Genomic DNA, 17,629 nt, shown 5'->3' on the forward strand with positions numbered 1-17,629 from the left:
GGCTTTCGGGTTTCTTTGATGAGCTAACTCCCATGCCATATCACAAACGGCTTTTGAAATTCTCCCCAGTTTCAAAGCAGTGTGCTAGACAGGGAGGCCTAGTGTTTGAGAAAGAAACTGTCGGGAATTGCTACCCTCCCCCACGAGACAGGGTTGTGTACCCAGCCAAAAGGGAGGGTGCCAAGGGAAGCCGAGGGCTTCAAATGCCAAGGCCACCCCAGTAATTACCTCTCAGGAGTCAGGGAGGGCTCAGAGAGAAGCACAACAGCTTCTGGGGGATGGGCGGGGACAGCCCAGGAGGCAGCTTGGTGGAGAGGGAATAGCAAGGATATTAACTCCACAGCTGCAAATGGGTGCAGGGATATTAAGGAAGGGGGTGGAGTTAGAGAACAAGTCCCTTTTGGGAGCCAAGGGTTGGCTGGCCACTACACCGGCCCAGCCAGGAAGGCAGAGCAGGTTGGAAGAGGGAGAGAGTGTCTGAAATGCAGGGCTCTATTTAAGCCAGGGGCTGCTGAGGATGAGAAGATCAGCTGGGGTGGGCTTGTTGGTCTGTGTCTCCCAGAGAGGAGCTCAGGCCTTTTTGCTCCCGCTGATAAGAGAAGAAGGGAGTGAATTAACTGCCCTCCTTCCCCAGCTCTGAGGCCATGCCCAGGCCTAGAATTTAGTGCTGGAGGGCAGAAAGTTTGCCCTGGAGAATTCCCCGCCCCAGGAATCCTGTCAGAAACCATCAAAAGCCCCCACTGGGCTCCTCGAATAGGTTTCATAGTTCTTTGCATCTGGCCAATGTCAACCAAATCAAGTTTAAAGAGTTTGGGCTCACCACATAAGGTTCACCCTCGGCCTATTCACTGATGATTAATAAATTCATTGGGACCATTAGCACCTGTTTGTAATGCCAGAACAACGGCATTTCCAGCACTATTCTTCCCAAGAACTTTTTCTTCCAGTGCAGTAAATCTTAGGATAGGCCAACAGGAAAAACACATTAGCTTAATAGCAATCCAGGAGTGGGGATTGTCCCCGTGTGTTCTCCTTCCATGCCTGTCCAAACTGTCTGTGCTGCTAACAAGCTTAGAGAGGCTGTATCACTGCTAATAATTGCATCACTACTACAGTGATTATGCAGTTCTTAGTAGCGACAGAGCCTCTGCGGGTTTGTTAGCAGTGTGGATGCAGTTTGGAAAGTCACAGAAGAAGCGACCCCACCCCGATTTTGCATCTACGAGTCATTGCAAGGCATTGGATGTTATCCAGTCAGTTAGACACTTCAAAGCATTGAAGTGAAAGACCACAGACTCCCAGATGAAACTGCTGAGGCCATGCTCTGAATACTCCCTATACTGGATGACATATCCAAGAGGCATCTATGATGAAGTGCCTATTTTGTTCTTCCAAGCCTTTGTTAGGGTATAACATGGAAGTGTTTTTATTTATGATTGTATTTGCTGTTTTTATTGGGTTGCTGCTGCTGTTTTTGTATTGCTTTCTGTTTGAATTCTTTTAATGGCTTTATTTTTTACTGTTTAAAATTGTCTGTAAACCACCTTGAAGGCAAATTGGTGGGAAGGCAGGATCTAATTTCTAAAAACAAATACATGGGCTTATAAATATATAAATAATTGATAAAATGATGTAATATCACCCCTCTCCCACAAAAAAAACCCAAAAAAACCCACCTCTGAGATAATTAGGAAATGTAAGTGTAAGCTCAGGATTAAGTCAGTAAGCAAAGATTTTAATTTCCCTCGATCCACTGAAACTCCAGTGATGGGGGAGTGGGTTGATAGGAGTTAGAAGATGCTCTCGTTTTGTGGGAGACCCACAATATTTTCTTCAAGTTGAAGTGGGGGATGGGAGGGCTTTTCTAGGTCAGCACAGCGGTCACGGTTCTGTCTTGCTCTTGCTTAAATTAGACCTATCATGATCGTGGGCTGAAGCAACAGGGGTGGCCATGTCAAAACCACTGCTTGCCTCCCAGCTAGCATGATTTTACTTCCTGGAATGCACCATGGAGTGACATTGCATTGTGATGGGACATCATTCCCTGATGAATTCCAGGAGGTAAGGTAATGCTGACCCAGACTCAAGCAACATTTTAACACCTCTGTGCCTGCTGCTGCCCACAGAAGTAGCAGGTGCTACTTTAAGCAAGAGTTTGGCAAGAGGATACCACCACCATTACTCCTCCATTTATTTACATAAGCACACGGTCTCAAAATGTGGGGTCTCCACAGTAGTATTGAATCCTCTCCCTCATTTTTGCCCCAACAAAATAATCTGTGAAAATGGGAGAGGGTATTTGACCCAGTCCTAGAATGAACTCCATAGAGCCAGAGTGGACCACCAAGGGGTAATAGTGTTGGACCAGATGTGTTGGGGTCTCGCCAGACAGCCTGTGCAGCAAAGACCTTTGCCAAGCTCTGTATAAGGTGCTGCCTCTGCTGCTGCTTAGACAGGGAGAAGCATAGGAGGCTAAAACAATCTAATTGTGTCATCCAGCCCTGTGCTCGGCCTATAAATAAGTAAATAAATAAATAGTATCAAAAGGAGAGTGCTCATATAAGCCCCTCTTCTTCCACAGGGGTCCTTTCCAAGGGGTAGGGGGAAAGCAAGCCTAGTGCCCCTCTTGGGTTCTCTTAGTGATGGAGTCTAGGGATGTGCAAGAACTGGGCAGGGGTGGCTCGAAGAAGTGGAGGTAGGACTTTAAGTGTGGAGGAGGGTACACTTACTGCTCCCCCCCCAGTTTCCCCCCCCACCGGCGCTGGAGTTAGGTAAAATCCCTTGGGGGCGGCAGCATGCCTCCTGCTGCCCCTTCTGCTTCTTTGGCCAGAAGTGGCCAGAAGTATCGGGTGCGCGTGCGTGCATGTTGTGATTGTGCATGCCCCATCTGACGTGCACGAGCGTGCATGCGACATGCATGTGTGCGTGATCGGTTTGCACCCGCGCACCCGGTACTTCCAGCCACTTCTGGACGAAGAAGCAGAAGGGGTGGCAGGAAGGTATGCTGCCACCCCGAGGGATTTTACCTAACTCTCACCGGTGGGGGGTGGGGTGGGGGGGAGGGGTGAGTGCACCCTCCCCCATCCTTAAAGTCCTTCTCTCCACCCCCGCTGAATATTCTAACCGGCCAGTGTTCAAACCTGTTCGGAGGCCCATAAAAGGGCCTCCGAACAGGTTCGTGCACATCCCTAATGGAGTCTATGGTTGGCCTGCTCCTGCCTCGAACAATGCCCAGGGCATGTTGAGGCCACTCTTTCTTTCCTTCGTCACAAGTCTCTCGACTCACCACTCCTCCCAAGCCATGGAAGAGACATGAGTCTTTTATGTTTCTGGAGCAGAAATCCTGCCCATTCTTTATGTAGTTCCTGCTAGATTTGGAGGGAATATGCTCCCAAAACATTCTCTGAAATTTTTCAGGATGAAAAAAATGAAGAGGAGAAATTCTGAGGAACTTTTGAATGTTCTCAGAAATTCTCGTGAGTGCCTTTTTCTTCAACACAGCAGCTGACTTCCAAGAAAGGTCATTCCCGCCCCCACTCCCCCAGCATGATCCTCATACAGGAGAAGAAAATACACTAAAAACAACAGTGGGCAGCAACATTAAGAGGGCAGAAACAATTGAGACTTCATGGATAGCTGCAAGAGAATCACTCCACAAGTGGCTGATAGAATCTAATTTCTAAATCAAGTTTATGAACAAGTTTATGACTCTGCACATGCCCAGGAACTGTGGACATACTTAGATTTATACGAAGCAGATGTGGTCTTACACTTAGCAGATGCTCAGAGTGAACAGTACACATAATTCAGTAACAGGCTTCACTGAATGAAGGGAGAGACACAAGACAGGTTGATGATAGTGTTACAGAGGCGCTCTTTGCCATAGACCTTGGGACTCTGGTCCATGGCCCCATTTGGGGGGGCCTCCAAATGTCCTGGAGGGCCTCCCCCCGAAGCCTGCCGCACCCACCCCGCCACTGCCCCATTGAGCTGCTCTTTGCCATTTTCGCCACTGCCATGTGCACAGCCAGGGGTGGGGGATGAGCCGAGCAGGCCTCTCCTTCAGCAGGCGTGGTGGCTAGTGGGACTGTCCTTCAGGTGGAGGACTCATTGTCCATCAGGTGGAGGGATATGCTGATCAAAGTGGGATCTACTTCCAAGGGGGCCTAGTGCTTTCCTCAAGCTGCGGCCAACAGCTGCCCACACCCGCGGCTCCCCGCACCATTGCCTGCTGCCTGGGACATTTCAAAGACACCCAGGCTGGAGGAAAATATGATCTGGATAGAGGCACAGCTGCTGAGTCTCCCTTCTTCATTGCTAATAATATGAATCGATCTCCTCTGGCGCAGCTTTAACAGAAATGCCCCGGCGTGCTCAAGGCTCAGTAGCTGTTCATGAGTTTGCAAAATAATTTTCAGCTGTGCAGATGCCTTTAGAATTGTAAATGAACATTTTAGCCTGCTTTTCTTAAGGAAAGTAGCTTATGAGCTCACCCAACATATGTGTGTGTGTGTGTGTGTGTGTGTGTCTAGTCTGTCTGTCTGTCTCCTATCAACTCCACAATGCCTGGACCAATATGAACAAAATTTGGTACCGTAGTAGGGACACAGAGGGACACCTGAACGGATGACATACTCATTTGTGAGTATGTATGTCATCCACCCCGATTCAAGATGGCAGATGTATAAATGTTTGAGGCACAAGTAAGCTAACTTGTGGACCGTGTAACTATTTTGAACCAAATTTGCTACAGTTGTAGGGACACATAGGGATGCCTCAATGGTGTATTTTGTAACCCCAAATCAAGATAGCAGATGTGTAAACATTCGAGGTGCCAGTGGGCAAGTGGGGCCAACTAACTGATTTGAACCAAATTTGCTACAGTTGCAATGAGTGACACATAGGGACACCACAATAGCATAGTTTGTAATGATGTCATCCACCCTAATTCATGATGGTGGATATGTGAATGTTTAAGGCTGAAGTGAGTTAACTTGTGAGTATGGTAATTATCAATTAAGATTATAGTGAAAGGAAATTAGGCCGATGAGTTCTTACTAGAACTACTTGTTTTTACTCTAGCCTACAGAAAGTTTGTCAGGTCAATGAGGGACTTTGTTTCTCTGATCTTGGAAAAAATGTGATTTTGTTTATAAACTTGGTTATAAATTAAATAGATTCTATCAGCTGCTTGTGCACCCTTTTAAAACAAACAGAAGACTAAATCTATTGTTTCCTCCTTAAGGTATGAGAGATGTGTGCTTCCCATGTTAGCCATGTTCTCATCTATGGATATGTGGATTATTCATCTGTGAAGAAAATCTTGAGGTGAGAATTTGTGAATTGGACAAAAATTCTCATGCATTCTCCTCTCCTTTCTCTTAAGCATTCTCCTTCCCTCCAGGCGAAGAATATTTGAAAAAACAGTGACTGGATAATATTCACATTCATGTCTAGTTCCTGCCACATTTGTTGAACTGGGTTCTGGTGACCAGAGTTTTGTTGACATTGAAAAGGTCAGGAGATGCTGATCAGAATGGAAGATCAAATCTTCACCAGGCTGGTAAATGAGTGAAGTGCTCAAATGGAGCTTGCTCTCAGCAACATCAGTCTTTGTTATCTTGAATCATCAGCTTTAAGCCACTGTATAATCAATGAAGCAAATTGCTTTATCAGGCATAGGGAAGTCAGCCCAAATTGTTGTTGCTATAAGGAAAACAAGAAGTTCTGGTAAGAATTAATCCACCTATTTTCCTTTCACTATAATTTTAACTAATTATTACCACCAAATGCAATATGCAGGGTATAGTAAAACAGTGGATGCCAGAGCCTAATCTGTAAGATCGGGGTGCATTGCATATAGATGGAGAATGGCAATGAGATAATGGCATCATTATAGAATACACTATTGAAATGTCCCTATGTGGCACTACAACTGTACTACATTTGATCCAAATTGGTCCTGGCATTGCAAAATTGTTAGGAGGGGAAGAAGCATACAGCCGCCATCCTGAAATTGGTTCTGCAATTAATTTGTGGGCTATCAAGGTTTAATGTGCTCTATAATCTTACCAAGCTTGGTGCAAATCAGTTTGGTGGTTCAAACGTTAGCCCACTTCCACCTCAAAAGTTCAGGCATCTACCAGCTTGAATTGGGGTGGATGACATCATCACAAAATATGCCATTGAGATGTCCCTATGTGGCACTACAACTGTACCAAATTTAGTCCAAATTGGTCCAGGCATTGCAAAGTTGTTAGGGACACACACACATACACAGATGGAGAGCAAAGTGATCTCATAAGATTACTTTTCATGAGAAAAGTAGGCTAAACATACACAGATTACTTATGCCAATTGTATAATTCGTATTGGTTACTTGAATGCAGTAGTCAAGTTATGGAAGCTTTGACTCACAAACTTAGATAGTATGTCCCACTGGTTTCATTGAGATTGGAAAATAATCTAACAACTCTATGAAATATTTCACAGAAAACATGGTGTTAGGAGATTAACAAAAATGTGTTTCTATTAAAAGTATCTGAATACATAAAATGTTCTGCAAATATTTCTTCTGCTGACAAATCAGCATTTAAGGCAGCCCTGCTCAGCTTTGGCCCTCCTGCAGATGTTGGCCAACAACTCCCATAAACCCTGGCTATAGGTCACTATTATTATTATTATTATTATTTCTTGTTTACACACTCAGACAGGTGTTATTGACTGGTTTGTTTTATACAGACATCGAGTCCTTCCCAAGGACCTGGGATGGCTGAATTTTATCATCAATACTGTTGGGTATTATAGATATTGTCGCAAAATATAGGCTGTTCCCAGTAAAGTTGCTTTTTGTAATTGGCTGATGGTGATTTCTGTGGCCCCTATGGTGTTGAGGTGCTCTTCAAGTTGTTTCGGAATTGCACCTAGGGTGCCAATTAGCACTGGGATTACTTTGGTCTTTTTCTGCCACAGCCTTTCAATTTCAATTTGTAGATCTTTGTATGTTGTGATTTTTTTCTATTTCTTTTCCTTCTATTCTGCTATCCCCTGGTATTGCTAAGTCAATTACTTTAACTTGTTTTTCTTTCTTCTCGACTACAGTTATATCTGGTGTATTGTGTGGCAGATGTTTGTCTGTTTGTAGTCGGAAGTCCCATAATATTTTTGCATCTTCATTTTCTTCCACTTTTTCAATTGTATGGTCCCACCAATTTTTGGCTACAGGTAGCTTGTATTTTTTGCAGATGTTCCAGTATATCATCCCTGCTACCTTGTCATGCCTTTGTTTGTAGTCAGTCTGTGCAACCTTTTTACAACAGCTGATTAGGTGGTCCACTGTTTCATTGGCTTTTTTACAAAGGCGGCACTTGCTGTTTGTTATTGACTTTTCTACCTTTGCTCTCATTGCATTTGTTCTTAGTGCCTGTTCTTGTGCAGCCAGTATTAAACCCTCTGTTTCTTTCTTCCAGTTGCCATTCTTAAGCCATTGCCAGGTCCACTTATATTGTGCAAATATTGACCATGCAGTGGCTTATTTCTCCATTTTTCTGCTCGGTTCTTGACTTGTTCTTTCTTGTAGGCCTGCTTTGTTTCATTGGTGTTGAATAGTTTCTTGTTCTTGACCATTTGAAGTGCATCTTCTTCACTGTCCTTGATATATTCTTCAAGGCCTCTTTTCTCCTCCTCTACAGTTTGATGGATTGTAGCATTCCTCTTCCACCTGAGCTGCGAGGGAGGTAGAGCCTATCTACATCACTGCGGGGGTGCAGAGCATGATTGATGGTCATGATTTTCCTGGTCTTACGATCTAGCATCTCTAGCTCTGCCTGGGTCCAGTCTATTATTCCTGCACTGTATCTGATAACAGGTATAGCCCAGGTGTTTATGGCGTGTATGGTGTTCCCGCCATTGAGTTTGGACTTGAGGATTTTTCTAACTCTCCTGATGTATTCACTTCCGATTTTTCTTTTAATCTCAGTATGTGCAGTGTTATCAGTCTGGAGAATGCCCAAGTATTTGTATTTTTGTAATGTTCTTTCTCTTCCAGGTTCTTGATGTGGCTTCCATTTGACAGTTCTATTCCTTCTGTTTTTGTTATTTTTCCTCTGTTCATAATTAACACTTGTCTTGTCCAAACTCCATTGCTATATCGCTACTGAATATACGGACAGTGTTTAGCAGTGATTCAATTTCTGACTATTATTATTAATTATTATTATTATTATTATTATTATTATTATTATATAATTAATAATAATTAATAACTATGGCTGGGGATTATGGGAGTTGTAGTCCAAAGCACCTGGGGGGCCAAAGTTGAGCAGGCCTGATTTAAGGTATCAACCTTTTCTGCAAATGTTATCCCCAAAACCTGTCATAAAATTGTCCTTTAAATGTGTTTTGCATTTTATTTTCCTGTATCTACTTATTCTCATTTATTGTTCTCCATATCATTTATTTATTTTTATTTATTTATTTTACATATTTTAATACCGCCCCAAACTTACGTCTCTGGGCAGTTTTGATATCATGGATAGCAAAACAATTTATTGGATGTTTATTGGGTGGAGGAGCAGGACTGATCCTACCATGAAGGAGGGTGAAGCAGGCTGCTTCAGGTGGTCTACTGTGGGCTAGTTTGGAGGGTAGCATAGCAGCCCCTGCCCTCTCCAGTATACCTCCCGCTACTGATGTTCTTTAGAGGAAGATAGGCAAAATGGTAACACACTACCTTTCCTCTTCCTAATGAGGGAGGGAGGGAGGGAGAAAGATTTACAAGTAGGGAATAATTTGTGTTATGGTATGCAAAGGGGAGAAGTGGGGAGTGCCATTTGTTGCCCTGCTTCAGTCAACAAAATGTCATTGGCCCGCATTGCATAGGAGAATATGATAACTGATGTTTGAGAGCCTTACATGCCAGCATTTCCTATCTGTATATCATTCCATTCTCCTCATCATGGATATCAAACCGATGTATCATGTGCTATTTGTCTGAGAAACTACAAACTGCTAAGAGTCCAGATAACAAAACTGAAATATGATCTGTTTCCCTAAACCAGGTATAGGAAAATATGGTCACTATGTTTCTAAACACCCTACATGCCAGTCAGTGTTCCAGACATAAAAGGAAGAAATCTTGTTCAGTTTAGTAGCACTTTAATAATTAGCAAGGCTACATTTGAAAGTTCAAATATAAAAAGACTCGAGTTCTAAAATGTTAACTAAAGACAGGGCAGTGAGTTCAAATTAGAACTAATAAATGTTGTCATGGTCCCTAGAGTACCTAGAAATAAAACAAATTGAAGTCAAGCTTTAATCCATAATCTGAAACAAATGCTGACATACCTATTTCAAAAAAACCAAAATATATCTCCAGTCCCAAGGAAAGGAGGCAATTGATTTCATTACAGGAAAATCAGACGGCAATAGCATTGAATTGTGTTGTGTTGAGTGCAGTGTAATCATTTATTCAATAAGTGAGATTACTGGTTAGTAGCCAGGTTGCCTCGTAACATGGACTGACACAACACACAAGGGTAAATCCAGCCTAGGAACATTGCATGAATGCAAGTTGTACACATTGCACAAACCACAAAATTAAGCAAATGACATTTCACAAGAGTAAGTCCATCAAACATCAAGGGCTTACTCTCTTGTGTAATATCATTTGCTCAGTTTTTGCATTTGTCCAGTTTGTACAACTTGAGTACATGCAACACTACTAGACATGTTGGTACGTCAGCCAGTATGCTGTGTGCTAAAGTTAAAAAAAAATGTTTATCTAACATTATCTTTTAAAAGGATTTCAGTTCAACTTCAAATGAAGAACAATGAAAGAAGAAATCCTATGGATTTTGGCAACCATCAAGAAAAGGGTGACTCAGTGGAGAAGATGCCAGCAGGAAGGACAGCACTGAAAGGAAGGCCCGGTGGGGGCAGGCGGAGAAACCCTGGGAGCACTGAGACAGCTACTGCTTCCTATGGATGAAGAATGGTGACTAAAAGTTTTGTCTTCCTTGCTTGTCGGGAAGATTATTTGGTTTTAGAAATCTCTTCTCTAATTAAGGGCCATTGGTGGACTCTTTAATGAATTATGCCAAGCTCAAAATGGCAGAACAGAAGACATTTTCTCAGTCTCATCCGGGTGCATTTCTTTCAACCTTTGATTCCACACCACTCAAATAAGCAACTTTCACATGCTCCTTCAGTAGATGATGTGTGCCTGAGGCAGAAATACGTGCCTAGGATGCAGAAAGCTGAGTGTTTAACAGCGCACACAGAAAAGATTCAAGCTGTCCGATTAGTACAATGGGTGGTCAATATATCTTCATTCCATACACCTTGGCACTGAGCGGAAAGGTGGATTTTTGTGTGGCCAGAGAAAAAGGTCTGAGCTTCCAAGCCTCGAGGCTTCAAATATATGAGTTCTAGTGAACCCATTTCTCCCTTGGTTGGTTAAATCTTCCTAAAACCCATGAGCGTGATTGAAGTTCATGCATATTTGCACAAGTTTGTATTGCTTCATCAAACCGTTGTTATATTGCAAAGAGCTAAAAACAAAATGGGGAGACAGACAGCCTCAAGATATTTATGAACTTCCAAAGCTAAAGGGAAAAATAATTATATACATTTCTTACAAAAATGAAAAAATTAATCATCACTTTTTCTTGCTCACAAAGGCAGATGCATCCTTAAACAAGGTTGCTTTTGACTGAATCTTTGTTTGACATTGAACATTATGTCCTGCTCTTGTAAATGGGTATGTTGGTTTCCTGAGGCCTTTTTGATATGCTTGTTTGAATGAGTGTATGTTCTTCTGACATGCTGCTCCTATAAAGCAACATAAAATATAAGTGACAAGACAGCTAGGTGAGGCAACGTAATTTTTTGTTTTGTTCTTAGCTGCTTGTTATTAGAGGAAAAATGAATGCAAACTTTCAGAAGTATCTGTATTTGGATTTTGAAAAAACAGCCTCACTGATTAGGAATTAATTAATACCCTTGTATGCAAAACTTTGAATAAAACCCAAATAAACCTGAATGAAATGAAAATGCTTAATCAGGGAGGCCATGTGGTACAACTGTTTCTAGGCTTTCAGGACTGCTGCTATTAGCTTTTTCAGTGGTGGCTCCTCCATAAGCCTGTTTGTGAGCCGCAATTGTTTTGGAGCGGTCAGTAAATAAAGTTGTTATTGTTACTATCATTATTATTAACTATAAAATGCCCTTCTTGGTGAGATCTGGCAGGCTTCTTCACTTCTGACCTTTATGTGGGCTTTTAGCATGTTTTAATTCAAATTGGCATTTGGAGTTATCATGGTGCTATTTTATTAATTACTAGCTGGCCTGGGCACAGAGTATATGTGCCTCTAGTTCCCCCTGCCGCTGCTGCTTTCTCTATCCCCCCACCCACTCCGCTTTCTCTTTTCCCCCTGCCGCCGCTTTCTCTCTCCCCCCCAACACCACCACTGCCGCTGCTTTCTCTCCTCACCCACCCACCTGCCTGCCTGCCCATTAACTGGCCTGTCCATTGGCCTTATGTCCCCCACCTCCATCGCTTTTTTCTCCCCCTCCCCTCGCTTGCAAACTCTCATGAGAGCTTCCACACATGGGATTAGTGACGGGTACGTCTAAAAGAATTATATAGAGAGATAATACTTATTTATAATTAATCTGCTGGGGGGGGGGATTGTTAAAATTTTTGCTCCCCTGTACCTTGCCTTGCAAAAAAGCACTCTATAAATGACATGATACATTGCATTAAAAAGCAGTCTATACATTATATAGTTATATAGTCTGTAATGATGTCATACATACATATCATAAAAAGGTCTTTACCTGGTCCTAAAGGGATAGCCATGTATAGCAGTGTAGGTAGGCACCAGGCCAACCACTGTGTGGAGGCAGTTCTACAAACAGGGTCTGTCACAACCAAAAGACTAACAAGACTCTTTGTTAATTTTGCTGCTACAGACTCTCATGGCTATCATTTTGTTGTAGACCGCCCTGAGCCATTATTGGAAGGGTGGTATATAAATTGATTAATTAAATAAATAATAATCATGGCTACCCCTCTGGAAATTACATCCCCCAAATCCTTCTCATATTTATAGCCTGGGGTGTGTCTGGATGGGAGTGGTGGTGGGGCATCACTTAGCCCTCAGAGCAGGGAATGCTGAGGTAAAGGGAGGGGGAGGATACTTGGAGGGCGGCATGTTAGGAAAAAGAGTCAGGATTTGACAGTTGCCGAGTCACTTGGGGTGGGGGTGGATAGAATTCTTAGGTTTAGGAATACGTTAGGAGTATAGTTGCCTTGGAACTGTGTGAAAAATAAAAGAGAAAGAAAAGAACCGGAGACTAGTAACATTACATGCACCAACAACCCTCTTTCTATGGCATGTACTTGATTTTTATGAATTAAAAATAATAAAATTCATCCTTTTATGAATTAAAAAAAATCAAATTGGTTCATTTTGTCCTATACCCTCTGAGACCCACATATTTAGGGTTACACACTAAGGCCCAGTTCATACATAATGGGATGCCAGAAATCCCTTCACCTCCAGTTCCCAAACCTGAACATATAAACTGGAGAATTATAGGTTTGTTTGTTTTTTTTAAAGGACCTGCAGTTTCCCTCCCAAAACTGTGCTCTGTTACCTTCAGTTCTCTCCAAGTCTCATCTGCTCATCCTCCGGTTTGCCTGTACCAGCATTACGTATGAACCTTGGCACACAGTTTCACCTCTCTAAAACAGAAGTTAAGGGAGGAAATTCCTCCATTGCTCTGGCTCCTATTGGCTGTGCCGGCTGTCCTTCAGGAAAAAAGGAAGTCCACATAGCCAGCTCCCCCACCTCTCTGCAGTCTCACTGACTGCAGGGAGACTGCTCTCCTGAGCGTACCAACGTGTATGAGAGAGCAGGGGGTGGGTGGAGCTCTGGACCCTTAGTTCCTCATTATGTATGACCCGGCCTAACTGTGTTGTGAAGAAACTGGCACAGTAGGACTGTGGCAGCATTACAGTGGCTGTATGCAGTGTTATGTCAACCTAGTAATGCACACATTGTGCAAGTTGATCAAATGCAAAATTTATTACACATATGATGTTAAACTAGAGTAAGCCCATTATCTCCAATAGACATATTCTCACATATAGTTTCCACATGTACTCACATGTAACTTTATAAGACTGAGGCCAATAACTATAAATATTTCACTTTCACATAGACAGTCCCTAAACAGAAGCTACTCTAATGGTCATATCAGTTCTTGAGTTTAGGGCTAACCCAGTGTCACATCCAGTGGGTCTACTTGAGAGCCAGTGTGGTTTAGTGGTTAGAGTGCTGGACTAGGACTGGGGAGACCCGAGTTCAAATCCCCATTCAGCCATGATACTAGCTGGGTGACTCTGGGCCAGTCACTTCTCTCTCAGCCTAACCTACTTCACAGGGTTGTGGTGAGGAGAAACTCAAGTATGTAGTACATCGCTCTGGGCTCCTTGGAGGAAGAGCGGGATATAAAATGTAAAAAATAATACTTGTGCCTATTTGATATCATGCAATGCAATCTGGGAACTATGGAATGAGCATGTCTGTCTGTCTCTTCATCTGTTCATTTATGGAACTGTTAGCTTAGGTTTTGGAAACCAAATGGAGTTCCTTCTATCAATATTTCTTTTTCTTTTTTTAATTTTCTGAAAGGCTTAACTATCTAACCTGCCTCCCATGCATCTCTCTTCCCCACGACTTCAGTCTGTAAGTTGTCAAGGAGAAAGGCGGCTAGACGGGTATAGAAGGGGCAATCTCTGGGGGGATCCAACTTCAAGTTACAGCCAGTGCACTGAGGCATGTTTGTCCTTATGTGTGTGGCTGAGGGTGATGAGGGGAAACAACTCTGCCGTGGTGGGCCCACAAAGGAATGGACTGTACTCATTATGAAATAATTCCTTAATAGCTGACCCCGCACAGAGCATCTGTGCACTGAACTTGTGGCATCCCCCTGCAGCGCCCTTGATCGCTCGCTCTCCCCCCTGCCGCTCGCTCTCCCCCCACTGCTCGCTCTCCCACCGCTGCTCGCTCACTCGCTCGCTCTCCCCCCTCCACTCGTTCGCTCTCCCCCCTGCCGCTCGCTCGCTTTCCCCTGCTGCTTGCTCACCCCCCGCTGCTCGCTCATTTGCTCACTCACCCCCTGCCACTCGCTCACTCACTCGCTCTCCCCACTGCCGCTGGCTCACTCGCTCTCCCTCCCCTGCCGCACGCTCGCTCCCTATCCCTATCCCCAGAGACCTCCTCACCCTATCCCCGCTCCTGCTCCTCCCCCCAGGAGCAGCAGCAGTGGTTGACCGGGCCGTTCCTCGCTGCTGCCACCACCATGGCCGCTCGTTCCCCTCAGGCCGCTGACAGGCCCAGGCCCAGGCCCATCCCTTGCCTGCCTGCCTCCCTCTGACAATGGCCTTGGTAGCCCCAAACAGCAGCAGTGGTTAACTGGACCCTTCCTCGCTGCTAGTGCTGCCATGGCCGCTCATTCCCCTCAGGCTGCTGACAGGCTCAGGCCCGTCCCTTGCCCTTCCTTCTGTCTCTCTTCCCCCTCCCTTCTTTTTCTCTTTCTCTCTCTCCACTTGCTCTTCCCCACTCTTTCTTCCCCCTCCCTTCATGTTTTTTCTCCCTCCCTCCCTGAGTTAACAGATTTTGTTCATCGTGTTTCCTCATTTAATTCACACAACGGCAGCCTCCTTCCCCCTCTACAATCGAGAACATCTTCTGACCAGTAACAGTTGCATTCCAACTGACCTTAACCATCACAGGCTTCTCCTCCTTATCTGCATAGGGAATCCCCACAGCCCAATCACCACAGTGCCACAGGCTCCTCCTCCCTATCTGCATATGGAATCCCCACTGCCCAATCACCATGGTGCTTCTGCTCTCACAGGCTTCTTCTCCCTATCTGCATATGGAATCCCCACTGCCCAATCAGGTGCTTCTGCTTGCAAACTCTGTCAGCCAATCGTCTCCTTTCTACCACGTCCCCACGCATGGCCCGTCTTGGAGAAATAATAATACAGATATGTTGTGATTGATTTTTCTGTACAATATACAATCATAACAACTATTATGGGGTGGTTTTTTTCACATTTCCCAATCACAAACACACTTCCCACCAATTTTCTTCAAACTCCACTTTATTCTGGCTGTAACCATTTAAAGAAATAAGTAATATAAGAATGTTTGTGGAAACATGTAGCTTCAACACTTGGATGCAGCTGAATAGTTATTTTTAATCTGGAGATAAACATTTCATTTTGCCAAAAGGATTTCCCCCCCTGCCTTTTCGCAGATGTCTCTTTTGCAGTTGGAAACAACAGTAGTCACAATACTGTCCCCAGCTAATTAAGACCCATCTGCCCATATTAAAAAAAGGCACCTTTCTGTCTCCCCTTTGTATTCTTTTTTAACCCTGCAGTGTATGTTAAGAAGTACTGCAGGTGTCTGTAATGTGATAAAGAAAAGAATGGCTCTCATATAGTCTACAGTCACTCAGTTATGCACAGCATCAGTTTCCCATTGGATGATCTCTGCAAACGAAATATGTTAAGTTGGCATGCAAAATCTGCTGCCAATTTAGCTATACTCTGTGAAGGACAGAGAGAAAGAAAGAGAGATGAATAAGGTGCTACAGGCCAGCAGCTTGTCAAAATATCACTTGAAACGGTAGGTTCCAAGTCATTAAATCCCAGCTTATGCTATACCCCAGAGATTCCTGAAATAGCTAGATGGTATGCATGAGTATGTACAAAAGATAAAAAAGACAGATGTTGTATTGACCTCCTCTCATTGGAATCTGGTCCGCTACAGTATTAGCAACATAAAAGACAGTGCTAAAGCTTTACTTTTGGACCCTGCTACAACGGTAATGACAGGGAAAAATTTATTATAGTAATATTACCCGATACCAGTTTTCCAAAAGAAAATTAATGTCATAATCCCATTGAATCTCCTTTCTGGATACAGGTTCATGGAGACAATTAATATTGATCAAGTCACTCTCCTGGACAAACGAATTGTTCCTAAGCATTCCTAAAGAGCAAGCATTGATGTTCCCATCCAAGATCTCATAAAATGTCTGGCAGTGCTGAAAGAAAAGTAATTGCAATAATAAGAGAATTCAAGCCATGTTAAAAAAAAGAATGCATGTATTCCCCTAAAACGTTGACATGTGTTGAATCTTTTAGAGTCACCATGAGCTGGTGGTAAAGCAGCAAAAATATAGCTGAAATTGCACCGCAGGAGCAAATTTTCATTCAAATGTTTTATACAGATTTGCATCATATCGGTTTGAAATGGAATCATTTTAAAAGGAAATGGGTAGCTGATATTCCTAAAGTGACATTTTCTAAGGAGAGTGTGTTATTTTTCAGGCTGTGCCAAATATCTGCTGGCTACAATTTTTAGGTTTAAACTAGCAATTCAGTGGGGCAGTTCCAACCCCCCACCTTATAACTGTGCAAATATTAACTTTGTAAAAATCCTATCCACCACTGTTTTATCTAACTGCTGCTACTGCATTCCTCACTCCCCTACCCTCATCTACAGTACATCTGCCTCCTTATCAACCTTTATTGCTACAGTCCAAGACCAGCCAACTGGCCTCCTGAAGTTACAGCCTAATATAAGTTTACTTGGAAGACTCCCAAAGTGTTGAGTTGGGCTAAGAGTAAGCATGCATTCAATTCCAGTCTTAAACCCAATGATAATCCTACCTTACCAGGGATCATACAGTAACTAGAGCCCAATTTACACATAACATAGTATGAGTGCATGAGTGCCTGTACACATACATGGGTTTGTATGCATTACTGTATATGGGCTGTGATCCTGTGTACAGAAAAGTGATACTGGGTATTCTCTCAAACGCAGGGGACAGAAAGGGAGTGCACTACTGTACATGCATTGAACATAATGTATGAATGCATGCAGATCTGCAAACACATTGTACATGTTGTGTGAATAACATATTGTGTGAACATAATGAGTGAATAAGGCTTAGGATGATGCCATATCAGGAAAAAAGATCACAACCATTCAGGTTTAGATCCTAGAAGGCATTTTCTTACATTTGTGGGCTTGCCTAAGATGTCACGGATGGGCCCATGGCTCAGTGGCAGAGCATCTGCTTGGCATGCAAAAAGGCCTCAGATTCAATCCCTGGTAGGGATTGAATCAATCTCCAGGTAGGGCTGAGAAAAAATTCTGCCTGAAGCCCTGGACAGCAGCTGCCAGACAGAGTAGCCAATATTGAGTTAGGTGGGTCAATGGTTTGACTCAGTAGACAGCAACTTCCAATGTTTCTATGTCACACATGCCACAGGTGATGAGATACAGCATCATGCCTAATTCATAGATACTTATGAACATCACTAAGCTGTGTCCCCACTGATGCACTCACTTCCATTCTCACCCTGTCAAGCAGAGACAAGCAGCATGTTCAGCTTTTACACCATTGATCATCCGCTGGGGTGCACAGAGAAGGGCACGCCAGGATTTGCCTCCTTCCCACTACACCACCATGTCTTCTCTCTACAGATGATGTAGCTTTTGTGACCTAAAAATCTCTCCTCCACACTCCTCCTGAA

At 43.5% G+C, this 17,629-nt stretch overlaps 1 long non-coding RNA gene across 1 annotated transcript in view; it reads right to left on the reverse strand.

The window, feature by feature from the left end:
* Positions 1 to 14,757, reverse strand: part of LOC128325436 (uncharacterized) — a 180,765-nt gene extending 166,008 nt beyond the window's left edge. Inside the window, exon 1 of the long non-coding RNA XR_008307448.1 lies at positions 12,661 to 14,757. This is a non-coding gene — a long non-coding RNA (uncharacterized LOC128325436). The remainder of the gene's footprint in view (positions 1 to 12,660) is intronic.
* Between the last annotated feature and the right edge of the window lie 2,872 nt (positions 14,758 to 17,629).

The sequence above is a fragment of the Hemicordylus capensis genome, chromosome 4, assembly GCF_027244095.1.
Source record: "Hemicordylus capensis ecotype Gifberg chromosome 4, rHemCap1.1.pri, whole genome shotgun sequence".
Lineage (NCBI taxonomy): Eukaryota > Metazoa > Chordata > Lepidosauria > Squamata > Cordylidae > Hemicordylus > Hemicordylus capensis.